Here is a 19,646-nt window from a genome sequence, read left to right on the forward strand (position 1 = left end):
AATTATACACAGTAGTAAAGATTGGCCCAAGCTGACATGCTCACAGTGACCAAATTGTGCTGACTATTTTAAACTGACACAGGGCTCCACTATGAAGCTGCAATAAATGATGTATTTGCTTTCTAGACATGAATGAGTTGCCTTACTGAACATACTCCAGGAAGGCCATCCATAGAAACTGGCTCCTAATCCATACAGAATAATTCACTGGTAAATTTCTTTCAGGAAAGCCCACGATTTATCTAGACTACGATCTTTACATATCTGGATCCTTCAAACTAGACTAAAGGGAACACTTCCGCTGGTGCTATGCTGACAACTGGTGGTCCCTAACCTGCATCTTCTGAGATCAGAACCCAGTGCAGTAGGCAATCAGTTCACGAACTGAGCAAAAGAAAACCTTCTACAGGGTAGGATATAGGCTCATTATAGGTATGACACTTAGGGCTAAGTGCCACAAGGAGTACAAAAAAAGAACAACAACACATGAAGCATGTATGACAAGGAGGCACCACAGCCCAGAGCAGGCTTGGTTCAAATCCTGGCTAAGCCATTACCATCTGCACACCCTGAAGAACAGTCGAAAGTTTAACTGCTGTACCAAATTTCTAAAAGAAGTGAAAAGAGCCTTACCTGCCAGGAAGGGTTCCCTGCCGGCTGGAGATGGTGGCAGAGCAGCAGCAGTGGAGAAGGTGCTCCTGGCTCCAGGCTTCACAGTGAAGCTGGGAAGGTCCCCATAGGTGCCAGAACGCCCTCCGACGGCGTTGGCGGCTCCTGCACTCAGCTTTGCACAGGCCTCTGAGACCCAGGCAGGGAAGGGCTGGCCGACACAAATGCAGGCACCAAGGTGGCTGCACGATGAGGTGCTAGACAGGATGACCTCTGGAGGAGAAGGCCGCCACAGTCCTGAGCAGTCTCTGAATGGTGGCCCATCTGGTGCCAAACACCTGCCACCCCCAGTGGGAAGTCTAGGCTGCTAGAGAGCTCAGGAGAGGTCATGAGCTGGGGCCCCGCCCTGTGCCCCGCCCTGTGCCCCGCCCTGTGCCCCGCCCTGTGCCCCGCCCTTTGCCACCTGCAGGCGCGCAGCACAGTTTCTCTGTGATGCCTATACCATGGACGCATCACAAGTGCCCGGCTGAGGAGTCCTCCCTCCAGTGCGTGTTTGACCACGAGAGGAGTCAGAAGCTAGGGAGACGCTCTCCCAGTTTCACACTCTATTCTCAGGGCGTTTGGCGCACAATCTGTCCTATATGGGCAATTTCCTGTGTAAATTTGTTTCCAGGCTCTGCCGCCGGCACCCGCCGGGCCGTCGCTCGCTGGTTTTGCCCTCTCGGGATGCCATCACATCCGGCCGGGGCCACCCCGCTGCTCCAGCTTCTGCTTTCCACCCTGTTCACAGGCTGCACCAGCATCAACTGCCTTTATCATCCAGCTTTGACATCGCGCCAAGAAGGCGGTACCCCATCCAGCAGGCTGGGTACTCCCCTGTGGGCATCGTACCCCTGGTGAACTTGAGGAACTCACGGAAGAAGAAGCCCGTCTTGTCCACTCGTAATTCCATGATGTCCGGACCTTCGAGAACCATCAGAATTCCTCCACCTGGGCGCAAAATTACTCTCCTGCGTTCACTACCTGAGCTACCTGCCCAGGTAGTTGAGGTTGAGAAGCCGGTACCAACCAGTCACCTCCCACTTCCTTGCGCAAAGGAGAGTGAGGCGATGGTCCAAGAAGAGCCCAGGGAAGGCATGACAGAGGAGGAAGGTCACACAGAGGCTGAAGGAGAGGACAATGGGAAGATAAGTCCATACTGCAACAGGGATATGACAATGACGCCCAGGCCCCAGGAGACCAGCGGGGTCCTCACGTCCCTCCAGTGCAGTCCTGAGCCTGCAAACTGCCTTCCGGTGCACCCAGAAAGCAACTTCAATGAGGAAGCCCAGGTGCCTCGGATGAACTCTTCCTCCGAAAGCCCCGCCATCTGCTTAGACGGCACTGCTGGAGACCGCCAGCCTCCCTCGCAGCCTGGCCCCCTGGCCACGGTGCTCTCTGCCCCAAGTCCGTGCTGCAACCTGCTGCCCGACAGGCCAATAGAAGTGCGGGGTGAAGACCTCACCCCCAGCTCCCCAGAGTCGCTGATGGCTGGGAAGGCGCTGCGGCGTGAACAACCTTCAGACACCCCACGGAGCAGCTCTTCTCCCCTGGGATCTGCCCGCAGTAGGCACCCCCTCAAGCGGAAGACACCCATGCCGCAGTTTCTGCCCCTGCCGCCACTGCTGCCGCCACTGCCACCACCGCTGCCTCTGCCGTGGGGTCGCAGTGACCTTCCTCCGCCTCGGAAGCTTCCAGGCATGACTCTCGCCAAAGCCTCGGGCACCCTGAAACAAAACATGCAGCGTCAGCGGAACAAAATCCTGAAGGACGCAAGGAAGGCCATGCGACGCCGCAGTGCCCCTCCGCCTGCCCCAGGGACCACAGGCTCCCCGGTCAGTCACATTTTGCAGGTCCCTCCTACCACCACCCACTTGGCCGACCTGTCCTCCAGATTCCCCAATCCGGCTGGCCTTCCACCTTGCCCGACACCTTATATGGGTCAGGAGGCAAGAAACACAGCCCCCGTGATCTCTCATTCTGTTGCTGCAGGTTCTCTTCTTCCTCCAGTTTCCAATCTCACTATGGGAATTACCCGTACGGAGGATAAAGGCATTCAGTGTTCACTCGAAGCAACACCACCTTCTATTTCTGACCTCTCCATACCTCTGAGCGCCCTAACCCTCTCCTCCCAGCCACCCTCCAACCAAAATTGATCCCCAACACCCATGTGTGTAGATTCTCCCCCTCCCACCACTCCCCATTCTAACTGAGCAGCCCCTCACTTCTGCTGCAGCCTCTCTTGCCACCCCAGTCATGCCATCTGCAAGTGTGCCCTCCTTCAGATTCGGGCATCACTGACACAGACACTACTCCCCCTTCCCCAGCCCCACTATCAAGGACTCCTGCCGGTGTCTTCCCCATCCCTCCATCTAGGGTTCTGGCTGCTTCTCCCCTGGGCCCCCATCTACGGCTTTGGGCCCTGTCTTCCCACCCCCCACCCCCCCGCCCAGGGCTTTGGCTGTTTCCCTCAATCCCCAAATCCTGCCTCAACCAGCCCCCCAACTATGGCTTCAGCTCCTGTTTCCCCCAACCTCTCATCTATGGCTTCAGCTCCTGTTTCCCCCAGCCCCCCACCTATGACTTCAGTTCCTGGTTTTCCCAGCCCCCCACCTATGGCTTCAGCAGTTATCTATGCTCCAGCAGATAGCATCTCTACAGATGTCAAACCAGTCTTTGACACTGATGCTATGCACACAACACTTCCTCCTCAGACTGTTATTGTTCAGTCTACCTCTGACTCCAAGAAGAACCATTACCCATATCACATGGCTATTCTTGGTTCTGAGAACACAGCACCCAGTGGTGGCAATGCCTGGACCCAAGCCTCAACTTATTTACCTGTGAATCTGGTCAACAGAGGCACCCATGTTTCAAGTGAAGCCTGAAACCCAGAAGCTTGGACCCAGAACTCACCATTCAGCCCACATCTGGGGCCAACAGTAGGAAGAAGCCTACCAAGTCTATTCCACTGGGAAACCCATTAGCCCTAGAACAAGATAGAAAGCTAACTTCTTCAGCAGTCCAGACACCCAGAGGAAGCATAATGGATTCAGGCTTGCCAGATCCCCTGTCTGCCACCAGCACCATCAACATGCAGCTGGCCTTTGTCTACAACTCAGGTATTTCCCCAGGGATGTATCTGCTACTGCTGGTTTTGGAGCGGATACCACAGTGCCTGGTCCTGGTGCCCAGTACTGGAGACAGTAGCTTGCTGTCTGGTAGTACCGTATCAGGCCCACTGTTGATGGGACCTGCAGCCTCTATGGGAGGCTTGTGGGAGTTTTGAGGCTGGTGTGAATGCCCTAGGCCTCAATTATTCAGAAGCATCTGGCCCACCTAACTTTTGGACAGAACTGTGTGGGGCACCCAGCACCACGTGTGTTCCTACTGTGGGCCAGGCCACCTGGGAGTCATCTCACTGCAGCACGGCTGCTGCAGTAGGAAGGGCAGGCCACCATCCCAGCATCCGGGCACATATCTGCTTTCAATTTGAAGCCAAATGCCTGGGTTCTACCTGAGCTGAATCCAGGTGGTAGAGTGATGGCAGGGGACACCACCATCCTTAGGGTTAGAGGTCGGGGTGTGACCACTTCCCATCGCTGCACCCAGGACCCACACGAGTGTAGAAAATCTACAGTTACAAATCCCATCACCATGGAGAAGAAATTTGTGTTAAGGGACAAGTCAATTTCCACTTTCCACCAGAGCAACAATGCATCCATTGGATTTGCAAGTGTGAGACCCACCCCTGGCTTGGAACCCACCTGTCCAAGATGCAAGTGGTGGTGGTATAGGAGGGAACAACATCATTCCCAGGACTGGAGGACCTGGTATCCACACTTCCCATCAGTACAACTGGGGCCCACCTGGCCAATACACCATGGGTGGAATACATGGGAGGCGCAACATTTCATCTAGGATGGGAGGCCCCAGTGTCAACACCTGCCATTGGACTTGGAACTCATATATGCAAAGCACAGAGGGGGTGTTGGGGGACAGCACCACACCTGCTATGACTGGGTACACTTCTGGTGTTCCACTCACACGAAGCACCCAGGCCTCCCCAGCCCAAACCCACACAGCACGACGGGGGATAGCACCATATATATTTAGAGAGGAACTTCTATGCTCAGAACACCTGGGACCCCAACTCAGGGCACCCCTCTGACTTTGGAGGAGCACAGTGTTGTGTTTAGTGGCTCCTGGTCAGGGAAGCTGCGTCTGTGCTCTGGGTCTGGTACTTTCATCACCTGCCTGGGATTTCACTGGAGCATTAGCGAACTTCTTTCTTCTCTGAAGTAACTCAACAAATAAAGAGCATATCTTGCTCTGCAGATCCTGTGCAATGATGAACGGGCTTTGCTGGAAAACGACTCTACCCACTTAAGTGAAACTGTTAACCTGTTTCCTTCCTACCACGAGCCAAAGGACCACACTCTCAGCGGTGTGCAGGAGTACGTGTGTGGTGTATGTGCATGGGTGAGGAATGTCGGTGTAAGTGTGCTGCAAGGTGAGAAACACATGAGCCCAGTGCAAAAGTACATACCAGACTTGAGAAGTTGCATTTGGAGGATGGAAAATAACCTGCATGTATCATCCACTGTGACATCCCTGGTTTGACTGTAAACTTGGCCAACCCAAACTTCTGGCTATTTTCCCTACACTTGGAACTGGCAGAGTGCCCACTGCTATCTTTAGCTGCTTCCTCTCCCCCTAGCCATTTGCCTCAATGGGCTCTCATCTTTCCCAGATTCATGTACAAATATGTATATATGTAATTTATATATATATAAAAACTTATTCTTATTAATCTACTACAGTTTATGTGTCTTTACTCATTGATATATATGAGTCATGATGTGTTGAGGGAGACTTGAGGTTGCAAAATTTTCTGGGTCCCAGTGACTGGGTTGTGGAGTGAGGCACACATCATGACCATGTGTGCTGACTCCTGAAATCTGCTTTGAGTGTAAGGCGTGACAGTCCAGGAAGAACTAAGGTCCAGAGGAGGCAGAGACAGGGCAACTCATCCTTACTTCTCTATACATCTCTCTCTCCCCAACCCCTACCACCCCACACTACTCGAACCACACTAAAGGCTAGATAATCCCTGATGTGTGAAGAGGAAACACACTTTATGGTTTTAGTTTTTGAAAATGTTTAAATGTCTCTTTTGTGCATCTTTTTTATCCAGCTGAGACTTAGGCCAGTCATCTTTGTGCATTCCCACTTCACCCGGAGAGGATGGATTTTGGATCCAGGTTCATGTGTCTGGCGAAACAAAGGAAGAATCCATGCCTGCTCTGTAATTGTGGAAAGTTTAAGTTTATTTCAAGTTTATCATACTGCTTAAAGTATCAGAAAAGATTCTCTTCAATAACTGGCTTGGCTCTGAGATAGGCTGCTAAAATACCAAACAGAAGAGTTACAACTGTGTCCAGTTCTTGCAGACCCTAGAGTTCTGCTGGGCCTCTATTAGGTTCAATGAAAGCAAAATTCCTGACTCTGTGTAGCCTATCTTTTAGTCAGAGGGGAGAACAGAAATCAATGTAAATTATCTGACAAGTTGTTGTTGTGGTTTAGGCACTAAGTTTTGTCAGATTCTTTGCAACCCCAGGGACTGTAGCCCACCTGTAGGCTCCTCTGTCCACAGGATTTCCCAGGCAAGAATACTGGAATGGGTTGCCATTTCCTTCTCCAGGGGCTCTTCCTGACCCAGATATCGGACTAGGTCTCCTGCATTACAGGTGGATTCTTTACTGACTGACTCACCAGGGAAGCCTAGTAACAAACGCAATAGAGATTAAGCAGTATATGGGAAATTGACCTTGTGGGCAGAGAAACAAGGTTTTCAAGTTAAACAGTAGACAGGAGAAGTCTTACTGGGAAGGCTCAATGTGAACAGTGTAGAGGGAGGCACCTGAATCAGATATACGAGGAAGAAGACTTCCAGATAATGGGAATAACCTCTCCAAGGCCCAGAAGGATACCAGTGTCCTCAGGGAAAAGCTAGTAAATAATGTGGCTGGAATAGAGTCAGAAAGTGAAGGGAGAAGGAAAGGAGGATGGAGAAGAAGTGGACTGAACTGTGGCATCATCATTTATTGATTGTGTGATCCCAAAGTTAATTCCACCTTCAAGTGTTTCAGTGAAATCAGTGATTTTCCTATGGCCAATTTACCTCACACGAGTTTGAGAAGGATAAAATAACACAGGGAAATGAATTATAAGCCACTATTATTATTCTACACAGAAAGACAGATAGAAACAGATATAGAGAGTTAAGACTGAATTCTTTTGTCCCCCTCCACAGATTCATATACTGAAGCTCTATCCCCTTATGTGTGATGCAATTAGGAAACGGAGTTTTTAGGAGGTAACTAGGTTTAGCAGAGGCCATGAAGGTAGAGCTGGGATTAGCTCTTATAAGAAACAGAAAAAAACACTAGAGCTTTCTCTCTCCACCATGTGAGGAGGACACAGCAGAAGATGGCCATCTACAAGCCAAAAATGAAGGACTCACCTGGAAGCAGATCTGCCTTGATCTTAGACTTCCCAGGAGTGTGAAACGTCTGTTGTTTAAGCCCCCTAGTCTATGCTATATTGTTATAGCAGCCTGAGCAGACTAATACAGGTAGGTGAGTAGGGAAAGGATGATTGACAGATACATAGATGGAGATAGAGCACGCATATGTATACTTAATGAATCACTTCAAAGGTCTTCACCAGGCAATTCAAATAGGAGATTCCCATTTTAAAGGAAGCATAAAAGTGCTTGCGTTCATGAAGTATACAGATGGAAAAATATGGTAACTCCAGCCTAAAAATGCACAGCACTGAGCCTAATGCAATATTTCTGAGATTAGTCCCACAAAAACAAAGAACACCATCACAGAGAGCCCGACAGCCTCCTCCCGGCACCCTGCCGCCTGGTCCATTTACTCTAAGTTGTTTGTGACAACTCCAGAGGATCAAAGCTTCTGCTCCCTGACTTTAGAGACTCTCCTTCCCTTTGTTGTCAGGACGGCCTCCCAGAAGCAGGGCTGAAATCCAGTGTGCTTGTAATAGTTCCACACCTTCTCTCGGCCTTGCTGGCAATATTACCAGGAACAATTTTTAAATTTTAAAATTTATACTGCTTTTCATTAAAAAAAAAAAACCTTCAAAGCTGAAAAGAACAATTCTAATAAGCCAAGCACTTAACAAATGTATGAGATGTAAAGATGACTTTGAATTTCACGTTTTAATGCATTTACACCGTTGAAGCTATTTCTAAACAAATAGAAATATTTTTATGAAAATAATATGTGGACATGATAGCATTTCAAATACAGAAATTCAACTTTTCTAACCCCAGTTCCCCTCTCCAGAGACAGTTTTTGGCCACATGAATGTTACCCCCATAATTCTAAACGTTGTGTTCATCTGCTGTATCCATTGTAGATCGATTTTAGCACCCTAACATGAGGCAGGAAGATAAACCCCTACCCTCACTACTTCTCATCCCTCTTCCTTTCAATACATCGTATTCATTTCATTATTTACGCCGCTTCTCTTCCGTAATGCCATGCGATTTTTGCTGGCTTTTACCGAAGGGAGAAGTGGTAGCACAGTGGCTAAAAGCCTTGGTTCTGGAGATGGACCACTTGGCTTGGAAGCTTTGTTCTTCAGGTTGTTAGCTCTGCAATCCTGAGCAATTTACTCAACCTTCCTGGGCCTCTGTTTCCTCACCTGTACAATGAGGAAATGGATGATCACCACCACTGCATGGAGTTGCCCGTGAGGATGCAAATAATAACACATTTGCAGCCTTCAATGTCCAACACACGGAAGCTCTCAGGAAATATTAGCTATAGTACATAGCTACAGGATTCCCTTTCACTCTAATCCCGTCCTTTTCTTTATGCCTGTGACTGCTTGTGCCCCCAGTTCTGTCTTTCCCCTTGTACAACTCACCTTTTGTCAATAGCATGTTTGCTTTTTGGACCTGTGATGATTAATATTTACAATTTGTTATGCAATCACAACACAGTGTCCTGTGTTTTATTTACAGGTGGATGCTATGGGTTGAAAACCAGTAAGTTAAATGAACCAAGTTCTGCTCAGTCCTGGGGACAACAGTATGGGAGAACTGTATTTTCCTCTCCGTAGGCATGATGCTCCTACTTCTGTCTCTAACATCAACTGTTTAAACTGATGCTGTATTTCAGTTTGCTTTTCCCTTCAACTGCTATTTGCTCACTAAATTTCATTACTTTTCCTAAAATTTGACCCACCTTCTTTTGTTCTCCTTGCACCATTTTCCCAGAATAAACTATTTTTTAAATGTTCAAACTGAACACTGTTTCCTTGCCTGGATCCCCTCCTTTTTCAGAACACTTGTCCCTCCTCCTCCTCAGTTTGGAAGCTGTAAGACCAAAGTAAGGATAAGATCCTGAAAGAAAAGAGACCAAATTGCTTTCAGGTTAGACTGGAAATAATGACTAGTTACTAATCATGAAAACTGCATAATTCTGGCCCCACCACTCTTAATTTCCTTGCTTTGTGGAAGAGTTAACAGTCTGGATTTCAACAGTACTTCAGGTAATTATGAGCCAGGTAGTCCTTATTCTATATCGTGCCCAATACTGGTCTAGGCCACAAGTGAGATCTCACCTAGGGCCTCTTCTGTTTCTTAAGATTAGACATTTTGTGTGGGACTTCAGGCTAAAACTCTAGTTATTACTAAGCAGGGCATTTTCCCTGCATATATCTCTTAAGAATTAGAAGGTGGCTTGTGGAAGATTTGAGAATTTCAGACTCAAGGATGCATGTCTTCCTTGCGCTAAATATTTTCTTCTTAGAGATCCAGAAACAGCCCTTGACTGTGAGGAGCCCACCCAGGCCCTCCCTGAACCAGTCACTGCCGTGTACCCAGGGTGATGGGATGCAATGGGCTGCCTGAGCAGCAGTTCATCCTTTGCCTGAGACAGAGCTAGGCGTGGTCCTCTCAGCAGTCCCAGGACAGGAGTGTTGCCCAGATGCCCGTTTCAGGCTCAGAGAATGGCACAGGTGCTAAGTCTTGAGCCATAATATGGATCTCCTGTATTTGTCCATGGTTGGAAGGCTGGGAGAGACAGGAAAACAAAACAAACTTGAAAAGCAAAGCCAGTCTTGAAAAGCTGTCTCTCTGATGTAAATGGTACCTTTGTCTTAAATTCACACTAAGCTGGAGATCATACACCTTTGTTTTTCAAATTGGCAGATAATTGTTTTACAATGTTGTGTTGGTTTATGCCATACAACAAAGCAAATCAGTCATAATTATATATATATATATATATGTATATATATATATATATATATATATATATATATATAAAATTGAGCCTACCTCGGCCCTCCCGTCACACCCCTCTAGGTCATCGGACAGCACCAGGTTGGGCTCTCCGTGTTATACAGCAGCTTCCCACTAGCTTGCTATTTTACACATGATAGTGTTTATATGTCAGTGCTACTTTGTAATGACATGGATGGACCCAGACACTTTCTTAGAAGTAGGTGTACAGAAGATGGAGGACAAATGGAAGTTTATGTCCAAAGAGATGGGGATTTGTGGGGGGGGGGGGGCGGTGGGGGACAGTGAGGTAAAAGGTGCAGAACATAAGCTCTATTTCTAATTTGCTACTGGACTAGCCCAGGCTGTTGTACAGAAATTTGGAAACACTAAACGTGGTGAAATAGCCACATGGACAATTGCTCAAAAATATTTTTCTGTTCCCCTTGAAACAGAATGATTTTATTGATTTCATCAAATACATACCTCAAAGTTATGACAGAAAGTTGAGTAAGTTATGTGCTTGGAATTGCATTTATTATTATTACCAAGCACAATTACAGTGCTTACACTGTAACAAGTACTATTTTAAGTGCTTAGCAAATATTAAACTAATTTAATCCTCACAATTGCAATCTTGGGTACGTATTATTTATAATACTTTTTTTTTGTATTTTAGTATTATTATACTATTTTATTATTTTACTATCTTTAGTATTATTATAATATTATGTATTGTTTTGAAACTGAGGCTCAGAGAGGTTAAAGAGCCTGTCCAATGTCATATAGTAAGTAGATGGCAAAAAACCCAGGATTAAAACCAAACCATCTATACATTCATCACTTGGCCATGTCACCTGATTATGAGTTGTGTTTAAAGAAGGGACTAAAATGACAAGGCTCAACTAAAAGGAAAAGGTAGAAATGAGAAAAATGAGTGATCCCAGAAGCTAGGGGGGATTTAGGCTCAGGAATTTCTGGTGATGAGGTTCTGGAACTAAAAACAAGAACTTACTGGGAATATTAATTTGGGGTAGTATCTGAATCCATTGAGAAATGACTTTGTTTTCTTTAAAATTTATAAAGACCAGTTGGATGAAGAGTCATGAAGGAAAGGAAAAGAATAAGGTGACTTAAGTAACATCTTAAGTGACCTCTTCCCTCTAATTAGGGCTTCCTGGGTAGCTCAGTTGGTAAACAAACTGACTGCAATGCAGGAGACCCCAGTTCGATTCCTGGGTTAGAAAGATCCCCTGAAGAAAGGAGCCAGACTACCCACCCCAGTACTCATGGGCTTCCCTGGTGGCTTAGTTGGTAAATAATCCATCTGCAATGTAGGATACCTGGGTTCGATCCCTTGGTTGGGAAGATGCCCCTGGAGCAAGGCATGGCAACCCACTTCAGTATTCTTGCCTGGAGGATCCCCATGGACAGAGGTGCCTCGGGGGGTACAGTCCATGGGATCACAAAGAGTTGGACATGGCCGAGCAACTCTGACTTTCTTTCTAATTAATAGAGGTGAGAGGACCTGTGGAGAAGGACCCAGCTCTCTCTACTAGCTGTCTAGGCATGTTACCAGGATGAACAAGGAGATAAATGGCAACCGCACTACTGGATTTGATGATCCTGCAAATCCAAGGATTCAGGTTGTTAAGAATGGCTTATGATGGCATACCTGCTGCACGCACATATGCCACTAAGTGTGCCTCCAGTCACACATTTTAACTGGGGTAATAGTTCTTAAGAGGTACACATTTGTTTGCTATGGCTGCCGTAATATTACTACAAACTTGGTGGCTTAAAACAAAACACATTTTCTCATGGTTCTGGAAGACAGCAGTCCAAAACCAGTTTCACTGAACTGAAATCAGGAGTTGGTAGGATCATTCATGTCCCCTCCAGAGGCTCTAAGATAGAATCTGTTTCCTTGTCAGCATTCCTTGGTTTCGGGCTGCATCAATCCAAACCCAGCTTCATCATCACTTTCTCTTTGGAGTCAAATCTCCCTCTGCCTCTCTCTCATGAGAACACCAGTGATGACTTCGGGCCCATCCAGGTAGCCCAGGATAATCTTCCCGTCAATAACCTTCATTTAATTCCATTAGCAAAATCCCTTCTGTCATTTAATGTGACATTCACAGGTTCTGGGCATTAGAATGTGGACATTCAGGGACAAGGGTATTATTCAGTCTACAACAAGGTAGATACTGTGATTTTTCTCAGATGCAGGAAATGAAGTTTAGGGAAGCAATTTTTCCCAGGTTTTACAATTTCCAGAGTTAAGATTTAAATCCTGGCAGTCAGAGTTTAGGACACACTCTAAATAATTTCAATCTGTGTCCCTAACTACTGCATACTCCTTGGTTAAGAGTCACACATAGGTATCAAGACCCAATTGAATAAAACATGATGTACTGTCTCCTCTTTCACTTGTGTATTTCTGAATCTGGCCCAGACCAGAAGAGTCCAGAAAATTGTTAAGCAGGTTTACTAAGAGAACGCATTTACTGTTTGATTTGCATTGAGTAATGAAAGGTTGCTTTTTTTTTTTTAAATAGAATATGCCACCAAGTAGTGTTATCACCAGTTTATATATTTAAACAACCAAACAACAACAAAAAGCTATAGATGCAAAGGTGTCAGGGACATGTCTAAAGGCATCCTGCTGGAAAAAGAGCTGGTACCAGATGCCGAGACCCAAATTCAGCCCATCTAGTCTTGATTAAGCACCTATTCCGAGAGATTGTGGCTCACCACCCAGCACCTGGGTCTTTATATCCCAGCTTCAAGATGGAAATTAGTTGAGGGATCACAGACACTTGTACTAATCACTAATTCATAATCTGCTAACCCCTTCCTTTGTGGAAGAGAACTTGGCATTTCTAAAATCCTTTTCTGCCTGAGAGCACGCAGAGCAGCCCTTGCTCCTTTGGCCATGACCTACTGTGCTTTGAAAAGGTGATTTGACAAGTGCAGCTGCAAACACATCTCCAATATCACACATCTATGGAAAATTCCAGTCAGGTTTTAGACCCAGTCACAGTACATTTTTCTGCGGATCAGTAAGGATTTGCTGAGGATCAGTAATGCTCTCCGTGCGCTAGCTGACAAGGGCATGATCTCTGTGCTTATTATATTCCATTTGTCAGCTCCTCTCTGACACAGTTGTCCGCAGGATTCCTTAGGAATATTTGAGTTATTTAGGCACTATTTCAGGAGTTGCTCCTGCCTGTATCCTCTCATTTCTTAATCAACATTTCCCAGTTGAGACCATAAGTAATTCAGCTGAGGTGGGTTCTGAGAGGCATTCTTCCCTACTCAAATTCACTGGAATCTACACCCTGTACATCTCAATCTCCATGCCCTGTAAGTTTCACACGGGTGACATCACATACTCCCCATCATCACTGTTTTCAGGACTCAGGACCACAACGGTGACTAGCAAGTTCATCAGCCTTTCCGTTTCTCTCCCTTTGGATTGTTTAAGAGTGATTTGCCAGAGACTGTGCGTTTCGATTTTTTGCAAAGCTCAGTGGTCCAGAGACAATACTAGAATTCTGCCCTGGAGAAACACACATTCTGCTAATTGTTCTCTCTCTCTTGTAGAACAGAAAAGAAACTCAGCCATCACAGTTATTCAAGGTTTACCTGTGTCCATTGCTAAGGATTTGGATAAGACTGGTAATACTCCTGGCGTGCTGCGATTCATGGGGTCGCAAAGAGGGGACACAACTGAGCGACTGAACTGAACTGGTAATACTCCATATTTCCTACTGGAAGATACTTTGCATTCCATAAAATTAAATCCACACCATATGAGAAATTTAGTCTAACCTCTCATCTATCGATTCATGAGGTTTGGCTCACTGAGATTTCCTCCCTCATTCTATTGTGAAGAAAAGGAATTGTTGGCCAAAGACATTGTCACATGTTTATGTGTCCAAGTTGGCCAGTTATCTTCAACTCTATTTGGGTTGCCTTTTGCTATGCAGAATTCTTTCATTTTTATGAAGTCAAAGCAACTCTCTTTTTCTTTATATCTCTGTTTCACATTCCACTTAGAGAAAGACTTCCACATAACAAGATATGAATTCTCATCCTATAGGCCTCTAGGTATTTATTTCTTACCATGGAACATTACTCAATGTATGCTATACAGGCAGTCCTCACTCTGAACAGTTTGCTCGTGCATGAATTTCAGTTACCATTACTTAATTAAATAATGCCTGTCCCCCCAACAGAACAAATTTCAGATACCAGCATGTATTAACAGTGAGGAAGTGCCAAACTTCACAGCTGTTATCAAGTTCACAAACCACCACAGTAATGATAGATGTATATCACAATTAGAGAACAATCAGGCCCCATCTTTCAAAGTCTCTGGGTGCTGGGTCATTGTGCATGTTCACATACAGAGGGCAAGACCCATGGAATGTTGATACCTGAACAGCTTCATTTCTAGGTATTTGGGAATTTTCCACCTCTCTTTTTACTATTGATTTCAAGTTACTTCTATCATGGTCTGAGAATAGAACAGAATTCATATGATTTCTGCTATTTTAATTTGTTAGAGCATGCTTTATGTCCCAGAATGTGGTCCCTCTTGGTGTATATGCCATGTGAGCTTGAGACAATGTGCATTCTGCTGTTGTTGGATGAAGCAGTCTGTAGACGTTTATTACATCCATTTTGTCAATGGTGTTGTTGAGTTCAGTTATGTCTGTGCTGATTTTCTGCCTGCTGGATCTCTCCATTTAGGATAGAGGGGTGTATAAATATCCAACTATGATGCTGGGCATCTTTCTTTCTCCTTGCAGTTCTGTTTTTGTCTCACTAATTTGATGCTTTCTTGTCAGGCACATACACATCAAGAATTGTTATGGCTTCTTGGAGAACTGACCCCTTTATCATTATGGAAAGCCTTCTTCGTGCCTGGTAATTTTCCGCGCCCTCAAATCTGCTTTGACTGAAACTCATACGGCTTCTCAAACTTCTCTGAATTAGTATGATATCCCTTTCCACAACCCTTTGCTTCTAAGTTATGTGTGTCTTTATATGAAGATTTAAAGTAGATTTCTTATAAATGGATCTTGTTTTTAAATGCTCTGTGACAATCTTTTAATTGGTATAATCATTGGTATTTAAAATGATTATTGATATCATTAGATTAATATCTATCATATCTGATCCTGTTTCACATTTATTGCCATTGTTCTTTGTTCCTATTTTTATATTCCACTCTTTTTCTGCCACTTGTGGTTTTAACCAAGCATTTCATATGATTCAGTTTTCTCCTTGAAATGCCAGACACAGTATACTGGTGGAATTAACTGCAGCAAACAGATCTTCAGTGATGTGGGGCTGCAGAAGCATCTATAGTCTTATGATTAGGTCTCAGTCTTATAATGAGCATGTGTTCCTCAGCACTGAATTTGGGAAGTGCCACTCAACATTTTCTCTCACTTTAAGTGGGTAGGGTAGGGTATTTCCCTTCCTTCAGGTCAGTCAGTCTCAAAACCCAACAAAACCCAATAGATTGGACCTCTGGTAAAACAGTCCCTCCTGAGGGCAGGACTTACTAAGTGATGGAAGTAAAGTCTGATGCTGTGAAGAGCAGTACTGCATAGGAACCTAGAATGTTAGGTCCACAAATCAAGGCAAACTGGAAGTGATCAAACAGGTGATGGCAAGAGGGAACATCGACATTCTAGGAATCAGCAAACTAAAATGGACTGGAATGGGTGAATTTAACTCAGATGACCATTATATCTACTGCTGTGGTCAAAAATCCCTTAGAAGAAATGGAGGAGTCATCATAGTCATCAAAAAAGTCTGAAATGCAGTATTTAGATGCAATCTCAAAAATGAAAGAGTGATCTCTGTTGTTTCCAAGGCAAACTATTCAATATAAAAGTAATCCAAGTCTATGCCCTGACCAATAATGCTGAAGAAGCTGAGGTTGAATGGTTCTATGAAGACCTACAAGACCTTCTAGAACAACCAAAAGAGATGTCCTCTTCATTATTGGGGACTGGGATGCAAAAGTAGGAAGTCAAGAAATACCTGGAGTAACAGGCTAATTTGGCCTTGGAGTACAGAATGAAGCAGGCCAAAGGCTACAGAGTTTTGCCAAGAGAATGCACTGGTCAGAGCAAACACCGTCTTCCAACAACACAAGAGAAGACTCTACCCATGGACTTCACCAGATGGTTGATACCGAAATCAGACTGATTATATTCTTTGCAGCCAAAGATGGAGAAACTCTATATAGCCAGCATAAACAAGACCAGGAGCTGACTCTGGCACAGATCATGAACTCCTTATTGCCAAATACAGACTGAAATTGATAAAGTACGGAGATCATGGCATCTGGTCCCATTACTTCATGGGAAATAGATGGGGAAACAGTGGAAAGTGTCAGACTTTATTTTTGGGGGCTCCAAAATCACTGCAGATGGTGACTGCAGCCATGAAATTAAAAGATGCTGACTCCTTGGAAGAAAAGTTATGACCAACCTAGATAGTATATTCAAAAGCAGAGACATTACTTTGCCGACTAAGGCCCGTCTAGTCAAGGCTACGGTTTTTCCTGTGGTCATGTATGGATGTAAGAATTGAACTGTGAAGAAGGCTGAGTGCCGAAGAATTGATGCTTTTGAACTGTGGTGTTGGAGAAGACTCTTGAGAGTCCCTTGGACTGCAAGGAGATCCAACCAGTCCATTCTAAAGGAGATCAACCTTGGGATTTCCTTAGAAAGAATGATGCTAAAGCTGAAACTCCAGTACTTTGGCTACCTCATGCGAAGAGTTGACTCACCGGAAAAGACTCTGATGCTGGGAGGGATTGGGGGCAGGAGGAGAAGGGGACAACCGAGGATGAGATGGCTGGATGGCATCACGGACTCGATGGACGTGAGTCTGAGTGAACTCTGGGAGTTGGTGATGGACAGGGAGGCCTGGCGTGCTGTGATTCATGGGGTCGCAAAGAGTCGGACACGACTGGGTGACTGAACTGAACTGAACGGAAAAACCGCTAGACCATTCAGATGTGACCTGAATAAAATTCCTTACAATTATACAGTAGAAGTGACAGACAGATTCAAGGGATTAGACCTGATAGACAGTCCCTGAAGAACTATGGATGGAGGTCTGTGACATTGTACAAAAGGCAGTGATCAAGACCATCCACACGAAAAGAAATGCAAAAGGCAAAATGGTTGTCTATGAAGGCCTCATAGACAGCTATGAAAAGAAGTAAAAGGAAAAGGAGACAAGGAAAGATACACCCATCTGAATGCAGGCTTCCAAAGAATAGCAAGGAGAGATAAGAAAGCCTTCCTCAGCAATCAGTGCAAAGAAATAGAGGAAAACAACAGAATGGGAAAGACTAGAGATCTCTTCAAGAAAATTAGAGATGACAAGGGAACACATTTCATGCCAAGATGGGCACAATAAATGACAGAAATAGAAGATATTAACAGAAGCAGAAGATATTAAGAGGTGGCAAGAATACACAGAACTATACAAAAAAGATCTTCATGACCCAGATAATCAAGATGATGTGGTCATTCACCTAGAGCCAGACATCTTGAATGTGAAGTCAAGTGGGCCTTAAGAAGCATCACCCCAACAAAGTTAGTGGAAGTGATGGAATTCCAGTTGAGCTATTTTGAATCCTAAGAGATGATGTTGTGAAAGTGCTGCATTCAATATGCCAGCAAATCTGGAATACTCAGCAGTAGCCACAGGACAGGAAAAGGTCAGTTTTCATTCCAGTCCCTAAGAAAGGCATTGCCAAAGAATGCTCAAACTAAAGCACAATTGCACTCATCTCACATGCCAGCCAAGTAATATTCAAAATTCTTCAAGCCAGGCTTCAACAGTACATGAACTGTGAACTTCCAGAGGTTCAAGCTGGATATGGAAAAGGCAGAGGAACCAGAGATCAAATTGCCAATATCCTTTGGATCATCAAAAAAGCAAGAGAGTTCCAGAAAAATGTCTATTTCTGTTTTGTTGACTATGCCAAAGCCTTTGACTTTGTAGATCACAACAAACTGGAAAATTCCTCAAGAGATGGGAATACCAGAACTTCTGACCTGCTTCCTGTGACATCTGTATGCAGGTCAAGAAGCAACAGTTAGAACTGGACATGGAACAACAGACTGGTTCCAAATTGGGAAAGGAGTACGTCAAGGCTGTATATTGTCACCCTGTTAATTTAACTTATATGCAGAGTACAACATGAGAAACACTGGACTGGATGCATCACAAGCTGGAATCAAGATTGCTGGAAGAAATACCAATAACCTCAGATATGCAGATGATAGCACCCGTATGCCAGAAAGTGAAGAAGAACTAAAGAGTCTCTTGATGAAAGTGAAAGAGCGGCGTGAAAGAGTTGGCTTAAAGTTCAACATTCATAAATCTAAGATCATGGCAAATAGATGGGGAAACAGTGGAAACAGTGACAGACTTTATTTTGGGGGGCTCCAAAATCACTGCAGATGGTGACTGCAGCCATGAAATTAAAAGACGCTTATTCCTTGGAATAAAAGTTATGACCAACCTAGGCAGCTTATTAAAAAGCAGAGACACTACTTTGCCAACAAAGGTTCATCTCGTCCAAGCTATGGTTATTCCAGTAGTCACGTATGGATGTGAGAGTTGGATTATAAAGAAAGCTGAGCACTGAAGAATTGATGCTTTTAAACTGTGGCGTTGGAGAAGATTCTTGAGGGTCGCTTGAACTGCAGGGAGATCCAACCAGTCCATTCTAAAGAAAATTAGTCCTGAATATTCACTGGAAGGACTGACGCTGAAGCTGAAACTGTACTACTTTGGCCATCTGATAGGAAGAACTGACTCATTGGAAAAGATCCTGATGCTGGGAATGATTGAAGGTGGGAGGAGAAGGGGACAGCAGAGGATGAGATGGTTGGAGAGCTTCAGTGACTCAATGGACATGAGTTTGAGTAAACTCCAGGAGTTGGTGATGGACAGGGAGGCCTGGCATGCTACAGTCCATGGGGTCACAAAGAGTCGGACACGACTGAGTGAGTGAACTGAATTGACTGAGGGCAGGCCTTATTATGAATAGTAGAATTTTCTGGTGTATTTCAAAATTGTTTCTGTTTCCCTCCTCAGCCAGAAGAGGAATTTACTCTGACCTTCTTCACCCAGTAGTGACGCCTGGCAGAGCTCAAGAGACAAAATTCACCAAAGAATAGAGGCCTCCCTGGAATTTTTATCATATAGACATTTGCACACTGAGCCTTTGGCAAATACATCAAATACAGTTCAGTTTTTCCTACCTCAGTATTGGTTTCCACAGTGATTTCTGCTCTTGCATTTCTCTTCCAGTAAGCTATTATATTCTGTGTCTGCCTCTCCAGTTTTGGGCATGGTGATTTTTCCTGTGACCTTACTTCTCTAATGTATCTAAGAATTGTTGATTTTTCAGTTTGTTCAGATATTTACTTGTTAGTACAGAGTGGCAACTTCCAAGCTCCTTTCATGTTGGGCTCAAAACTAGAAGTCGTGTAAGTTTATTTGACAATAGAATAAAACATGCTAATTCTCAGTATTTCTAATGTTTTAGGTTGCAGTCTCTTAACTAAGAATAAGGTTTACTATATTTTGAAAGCTTAAAAGAATGTATCTTTAAGTAAAATAAACA

This window comes from Capricornis sumatraensis, unplaced genomic scaffold (genome assembly GCF_032405125.1).
Source record: "Capricornis sumatraensis isolate serow.1 unplaced genomic scaffold, serow.2 scaffold15, whole genome shotgun sequence".
NCBI classification, from domain to species: Eukaryota; Metazoa; Chordata; class Mammalia; order Artiodactyla; family Bovidae; genus Capricornis; species Capricornis sumatraensis.